The sequence below is a fragment of the Schistocerca piceifrons genome, chromosome 3 (assembly GCF_021461385.2).
Source record: "Schistocerca piceifrons isolate TAMUIC-IGC-003096 chromosome 3, iqSchPice1.1, whole genome shotgun sequence".
Taxonomy (NCBI): Eukaryota; Metazoa; Arthropoda; class Insecta; order Orthoptera; family Acrididae; genus Schistocerca; species Schistocerca piceifrons.
This window is the reverse complement of record NC_060140.1, coordinates 278,293,446-278,300,358: the sequence shown is the minus strand read 5'-3', so window position 1 is coordinate 278,300,358 and position 6,913 is coordinate 278,293,446.

Here is a 6,913-nt window from a genome sequence, read left to right as displayed (position 1 = left end):
TTTCATAACACTTCACTCACTAGGCCATTTTCTGTACCACAACTTCCCATTTGCTATTGTGAAAAACTGAGTCAGTATCCCTCCATAATGAGTGATATGTGGAGCTCAGAAAGAGGAAGAGGTGTTAGTATTGTGCTATGCATAACTTGGGGTTAGTATTTCTAGAAAGGAAAAAAGAAGGGAAAAAACATAAAGTGAAGGTGTTATGTGGAATGTTGGATATTTTACAATCATCATTATTATTATTATTTATTTGTATAGCATTTTTTAATCAAACCCCTATTCTGTTTTAGCTAAGTAATCCTTCAATGTATAAAATGTATTGCATAACAGGTACTTTTTAGCTGCCTTTTTAAATAAGTGTATTTTTGCCATTTCTTTAATCTCTTTTGGTAATTTATTGTACAGTTTTATTCCTTGGTAGAATATGCTGTTTTGAGTTGTATTTTTTCTTGGTAAATGTAAGTTGAGTCTATCTCTTGTTTCATGGTCATGTACAGAGCTGTTTGTGCAGTAATTACCAATGTTAGTTTTGGTGTGTACAACTGACTGGTAAATGTATCCACATGGAACAGTTAAAATCCCCAGTGTTTTGAACAGATCTTTACAATCAGCTCGACTAGTATGTTTCGTTGTTATTCTTATGGCTCTTTTCTGGAGTTTGAAAATTGTGTTCATATTTTGTGCATTTGTTCCCCAAAAAAAGAATGCTATAGCTAAGAATTGAGTGTACATACGAATAATATGTAACTAAAAGACACTGCATGTTACACACTGATGATAGGATTCTAAGGGCATAACATGTTGATGACATTCTGTTTGCAAATACCTTTGTGTGTTCACACCACTTTAACAGAGAATCAATATTCATTCCTAGAAATTTTGCATTTGTTACACAGTCTATAGAGGTGCCATCTAATTTTAATTTAACATTGTCATTTTTCCTCTTCAAACTGAAATTCATTGCATTAGTTTTCTTTATGTTCAATGTCACTTTATTGCTTATTGACCAATCAAAAACATCCTTGATAGTTTCATTTGCTTTCTCGGCAAGGAGTTCCCTTGTTTTCTCAGTGACTATAATATTGCTGTCATCAGCGAAGAGAATTTTTTCAGAATGAGTAACACTACTGGGAAAGTCGTTGATGTATATCAGGAACAGTATTGGCCCTAATATGCTACCTTGCGGAACCCCTATATTAATGTATTTTGGTTCTGATAGTGTTTTAATCGATTTGAAGTATGTGTTATCTGTACTTTTTGTGCCCTATTTGTTACGTATGATTGAAACGAGTCATTAGCTACCCCTCTTATTCGTAATGCTTCTAATTTATTTAATAGAATATTGTGGTCGACTGTATCAACTGCCTTAGAAAGATCCAAAAATGACACACTCATCTTTATCAAGAGCATCAAGTACAAGTTTTGTGAATTCTACTATGGCTGACTCCGTATTTTTACCACTTCAGAAACCAAACTCTGATTCGCTGAAAAGATTGTATTTATTCAGGTAATTCATTAATCTGTCTTTCATAATTGCTTCTATTATTTTTGAGAATGGTAACAGCAGGGAAATGGGCCAGTAATACTCTGAGTCTTCTGCATTACCTTTCTTAAGTAAAGGTACAACTCTTGCCTGTTTTAACTGCTCTGGAAATGTCCCTGATGTGAAGGATTCATTTATTATATTTGTTAAGGGGCCTTGTATACTCCCTATGCACTGTTTCAGTACACACTGTTATAACTTTAAGTTGAACAAATACATTTCAAGGAAGACGCAATACATGAAAGTCACCGATTAAGTAAACAGAGTAAGACGTGTGTACACTTTAACAGTCAAATCATAACTGAGTCCGAGTCTAGCAGCCGCTGGCTGGCTGGCCGCTTAGGTGGCGCTGCTGCTGCATGACTGGCAGACAACGCCGCATGTTGAGGATGCGCGTAACTGCGCGGCAGCACTTTGAAAGATCGGCGAGCCACAATGCTTTTCCCCCCTTTGAAGTTTTTGCACAGGTCTTGATGGAGGTGGCCTGTAGCTTGCTAACGTACATAGGTGTTGTTTTACTGGCTGTAAAGTCTCAAGGAGGAGGCTTCCCGTACGGACGGAAGTGTCCCCGATGATAACGGGTTGAGATGACAGGAGATGTGGGGGTCGAATCTGCTGGGGCCCCGTGCACCAATCTGCCCATTGCGGCAAGTCCGGTTGTTATAACAGGAGGCGAGTAGAGTTGCTCCGACAGATGATGGTCATCAGGTTCCTGCATGGGCACGTCTCCTGGTGGCATCAGTTCTTGTGCTCGCACCGATATGATGGTGAGAGGACTGCATTGTGAGTAATGAGAGATTCCAGTATCCCGAGTGTCAGACAGAGCCGAAGGTGGTGTAGCGGCATCCGGAACAGGCGTTGCCTGCACCCGAGGTCAAGCTGGTCCGAATGATGCACTGCAACACCTGTATCCATCAGGATTTCATACAGGCGTTAGCCACAGTGTTGTAAGATGCAGCCAGGACTCCATTTTGGCCGCCTGTCATATCCCCGTACCCATACAAGGTCGTCGGCGGTGAACCGGCCAAGCGAAGGCATCCGCAGCCGTGAGGTGTAAGGCTGCAGAAGATGAAGTCGCGTGCGGGGCTGTCGGCCATGTAAGAGCTCAGCCGGGCTGTGGTCGCCCATGGGGGTGAAACGGTAAGAAGCCAGAAACTGGACAAGCGCATCATCAGCAGCAGAAGAAGTCAGGAGTTTTCTCATCTGAGCCTTAAATGTACGGACCAGTCGTTCAGCCTCACCATTTGACTGTGGATGGAACGGAGGGGCCGTGACATGCATAATGCCGTGACGGGCACAAAATTGCGGACCATTATCAGTAGCAAGAGTAGAGGGAAGGCCTTCCAAAGAGAAAATGCGAGCTAGAGCATTGGTGGTTGCCGCGGCGGTGGGTGACGTGCAACGGACAATGAAAGGAAAGTTAGAGTAGGCGTCAATAACGAGAAGCCAATAAGTACCTAAAAAAGGTCCCACGAAGTAAGCATGAATATGCTCCCAGGGGTTCTCAGGCGAAGGCCACGGTGACAAAGATGACTTCGGGGTGGCAGCCTGTGACACACAAGGGCCACAGGCAGCGACCATGTGTGTGATTTCAGAGTTGATGCGGTCCAGTACACATGACGGCATGCCAGAGCGCCAGAGATTTTGTGCGAGAGACGCCCCAGTGCCCTTGGTGAAGGAGGCGCAAGACCGAAGCACGTAAAGATGCAGGTACCACAACACGCAGTGAAGCATTTTCGATGGAAAGGAGGATAGCGCCATACCTTGCCATGAGGCGGTAACGCAAAGCGTAGTAGTTCCGCAATGGATCAGAAGTCTTAGCGGACAGACGATCTGGCCAACCCTTCTGATTACAGCGTAAAACCCGGGAGAGGGTAGGGTCAGAACCCGTAGCAGCCGCCAGCGGGTCCCCAGTGATGGGGAACCCGTCCACAACCCGCTGCTCGGCAACATCCAGGTGGAAACACAGGAAGTTCGTCCCTATCAAATGCCAGATCAGGACCCATGGGAAGGCAAGTCAGTGCATCAGCATTCTCACGTTGAGCCGTCAGCCGGAAATGAATCTCATAATTGAAACGAGACAAGTAAAGAGCCCAACACTGGAGGCGGTGTGCAGCCTTGTCGGGAAGTGACGTTGATGGATGAAACAAGGAAACAAGTGGTTTGTGATCCATAACAAGATGAAATTTGGATCCATAGAGAAAAACACCAAACTTATGAAGAGCATAAATAATGGCCAAAGCTTCTTTTTCAATTTGAGAATACTTTTGTTGGGCATCTGTGAGCGTTTTGGAGGCATAAGCAATGGGTTGTTCAGAACCGTCAGAAAAACAGTGCACAACTTCTGATAGTATGCTATTTTCCCCAAGAAGCCCTGCAGTTCCTTAACAGATGTAGGGCGAGGAAGGGCATCGATCGCATCGATAGTTTGCTGAAGTGAACGAATACCATCCCGAGAGAGTTGAAACCCCAAGTACGTGATAGATTCCTGAAAAAATTTTGATTTCTGAAGATTACACTTAAGACTGGCAGTCTGTAAGACATGAAAAAGTGTGCGGAGATTTTGAAGATGTTCGTCAGTGGTGGAGCCAGTGACAACAATGTCGTCCTGGTAATTTACACACCCACGGACAGTGAGCAATAATTGTTCCAAGAATCGCTGAAAGAGAGCAGGGGCACTGGCAACCCCGAATGGCAATCATTGATATTGATAGAGGCCGAAAGGCGTGTTAAGGACCAGAAACTGCCGGGAAGCAGCGTCGAGAAGAAATTGATGATAAGCTTCTGACAGGTCAAATTTAGAAAAATACTGGCCTCCAGCAAGTTTAGTGAACAATTCTTCAGGTCAAGGCATAGGTTAAGTGTCGATAAGGCATTGAGCATTTACAGTGGCTTTGAAATCGCCACGAGACAAATATCACCATTTGGCTTAGCAACGACGACGACGACGAGAGGAGAGGACCACTCACTGGAAGTGACAGGTAGCAAGACCCCTGAAGCAGTGAGACGATCCAGCTCCCATTTGACCTGATCATGAAGGGCCACACGAATGGGCCGAGCCAGAAAAAACTTAGGCCGAGCAGTGGGTTTGAGCGTGATATGAGCTTCAAAGTCGTTTGCAAGGCCTAACCCACGAGAAAAAAGGGACGAAAATGTTGTCGACAAGGGATCCAATTGAGCATAAGGAATAGCATCAGAGACGATATTGACAGAGTCATCTATGGAGAACCCAAAAACGCGAAAGGCATCGAAACCAAAAAGATTCTCCACGTTACTATGGTCAACCACAAATATGGGAACAGTGCGAATGACAGATTTGTAAGATACCTCAGCATCAAATTGTCCCAAGAGAGAAATCTTCTGTTTATTGTAAGTCCGTAATTGCTTAGTGACAGGTGACAGAATTGGAGAACCCAACTGAAGATACGTCTGAGAATTGATGATAGTGGCAGCAGAACCAGTATCCACATGCATGCGAACATCTCGATCAAGTATTTTGACAGTGAGGAATAACTTCCCTGAAAGGGAAGAAGTACAATTGACAGACAACACAGAATCAGAATCAGTGTCATGTTTATGAACATCATGTATGCGGTCGGATTTGCAAACGTTGACACATGACCCTTTTTTTTGCATTTGTGACACACGGCCCAATGTTGTGGACAATCTTCTCGTGAATGTTTCGTAAAACACAGCAGACATGAAGGAAGTTGCTGTGGGTTTTGCTGCAGTTTCTTAGAGGTTTGTTCACGGTTAGGCCGAGGCTGCGCATGGGAGCGTACTACACCCACGTCGGCCGGCGGGGACACGCCACACGCTTCGTCAACATCGCACAGAGGTTGTGTTTCCCTGACGTCGCCCCGTGCCTCTATTTGCGCTCCAGCGGCGCGAGAAATTTCAAAAGACTGAGCGATCTACAGGACTTCATCTAGAGTCAGATTTGCCAACTGAAAACTTCTTTGTCGAACACCGATCGGATAATAGCATCCCGTACCATGGAATCGGCGTAGGATTCTTTGTGAACTTCAGTAACAAATTGACACTTTCTACTGAGGCCGTGAAGTTCAGCAGCCCAAGCGCGATAGGATTGATTCGGTTGTTTTTGACAACAATAAAAGGCAACACGAGAGGCTACCACATGTGTTTGCTTTTGAAAATAGACGGACAGAAGTGAGCACATTTCAGCAAAGGACAAAGACGCAGGATCTTTCAAAGGAGCCAATTGCGACAACAACTGATACATTTGAGGTGAAATCCATGAAAGGAACAGAGACTTATATGTTTGTTCGTCCGCGACATGAAATGCCAAGAAGTGCTGTCGAAGACATTCTTTTTAATCAGACCAGTCTTCCGCCGTCTTGTCGTAAGGAGGAAAAGGAGGTAGAGACAATGACGAGAGAGACCCCGCATTTGATGCAGCGACGAAATCACGAATCGCATTTGTGAGAAGCGTTTGCTGTTCTATGAGACCTTGCCATAGTTGCTCTAAAATAGCCATGGAAACATGTGGGTCAACGATGGAAAAGAAAAATCCCATCCTCGTCGCCATTGTTATAACTTCAAGTTTAACAAATATATTTCAAGGAAGACGCAATACATTAAAGTCACAGATCAAGTAAACAGAGTAAGACGTGTGTACAGTTTAACAGTCAAATCATAACTGAGTCCGAGTCTAGCGGCCGCTGGCTGGCTGGCCACTTAGGTGGCGCTGCTGCTGCATGGCTGGCAGACAGCGCCGCATGTAGAGGATGCGCGTAACAGCGCGGTGGCACTTTGAAAGACCGGTGAGTCACAACACACACATTGGTACTTCGTCTAAGTTGAGCAGTTTTATTGACTTCATTCTCTGTGGTTGGAAGCAACATCATTGTATTTAGTTTAACATTATTTACAGGTGTTATATTTGTTTGGGGGAATTTTTGCTGTAACTTCTCTGCAATACTTGAAAAATGCTCGTTTACATAATTTGCTAAGTGTTGTGGATCATTTATTACCTTATCCTTCTCCCTTAGCGGTATGTTATACTGTGTTTGTTTGTCTCTCTCTTTTTCCTTTTTTATAACATCCCAGACTGCTTTGCTTTTATTCTCTGTATTATATATTATTTTGTCATTAAATGACTTTTTTGCAGCCATCAGCACCTTCGTATAGATCTTTTCGTATCTGTGATAGAAATTTGAGAATTCTGGATCATTGCGAACCTTTTTCATGGAACTGAGGTGTTTAAGCATTTGGGAGGACTTCTTAATACCTGCTTTTATCCATCTGTTTTTGTAACGAGTTGATACAGACATGCATACTTTTGGAAATGCCTTTTCAAAGTGCAATTTAATCAGTGTGGATAATTTAGAGAATTTCATATTCACA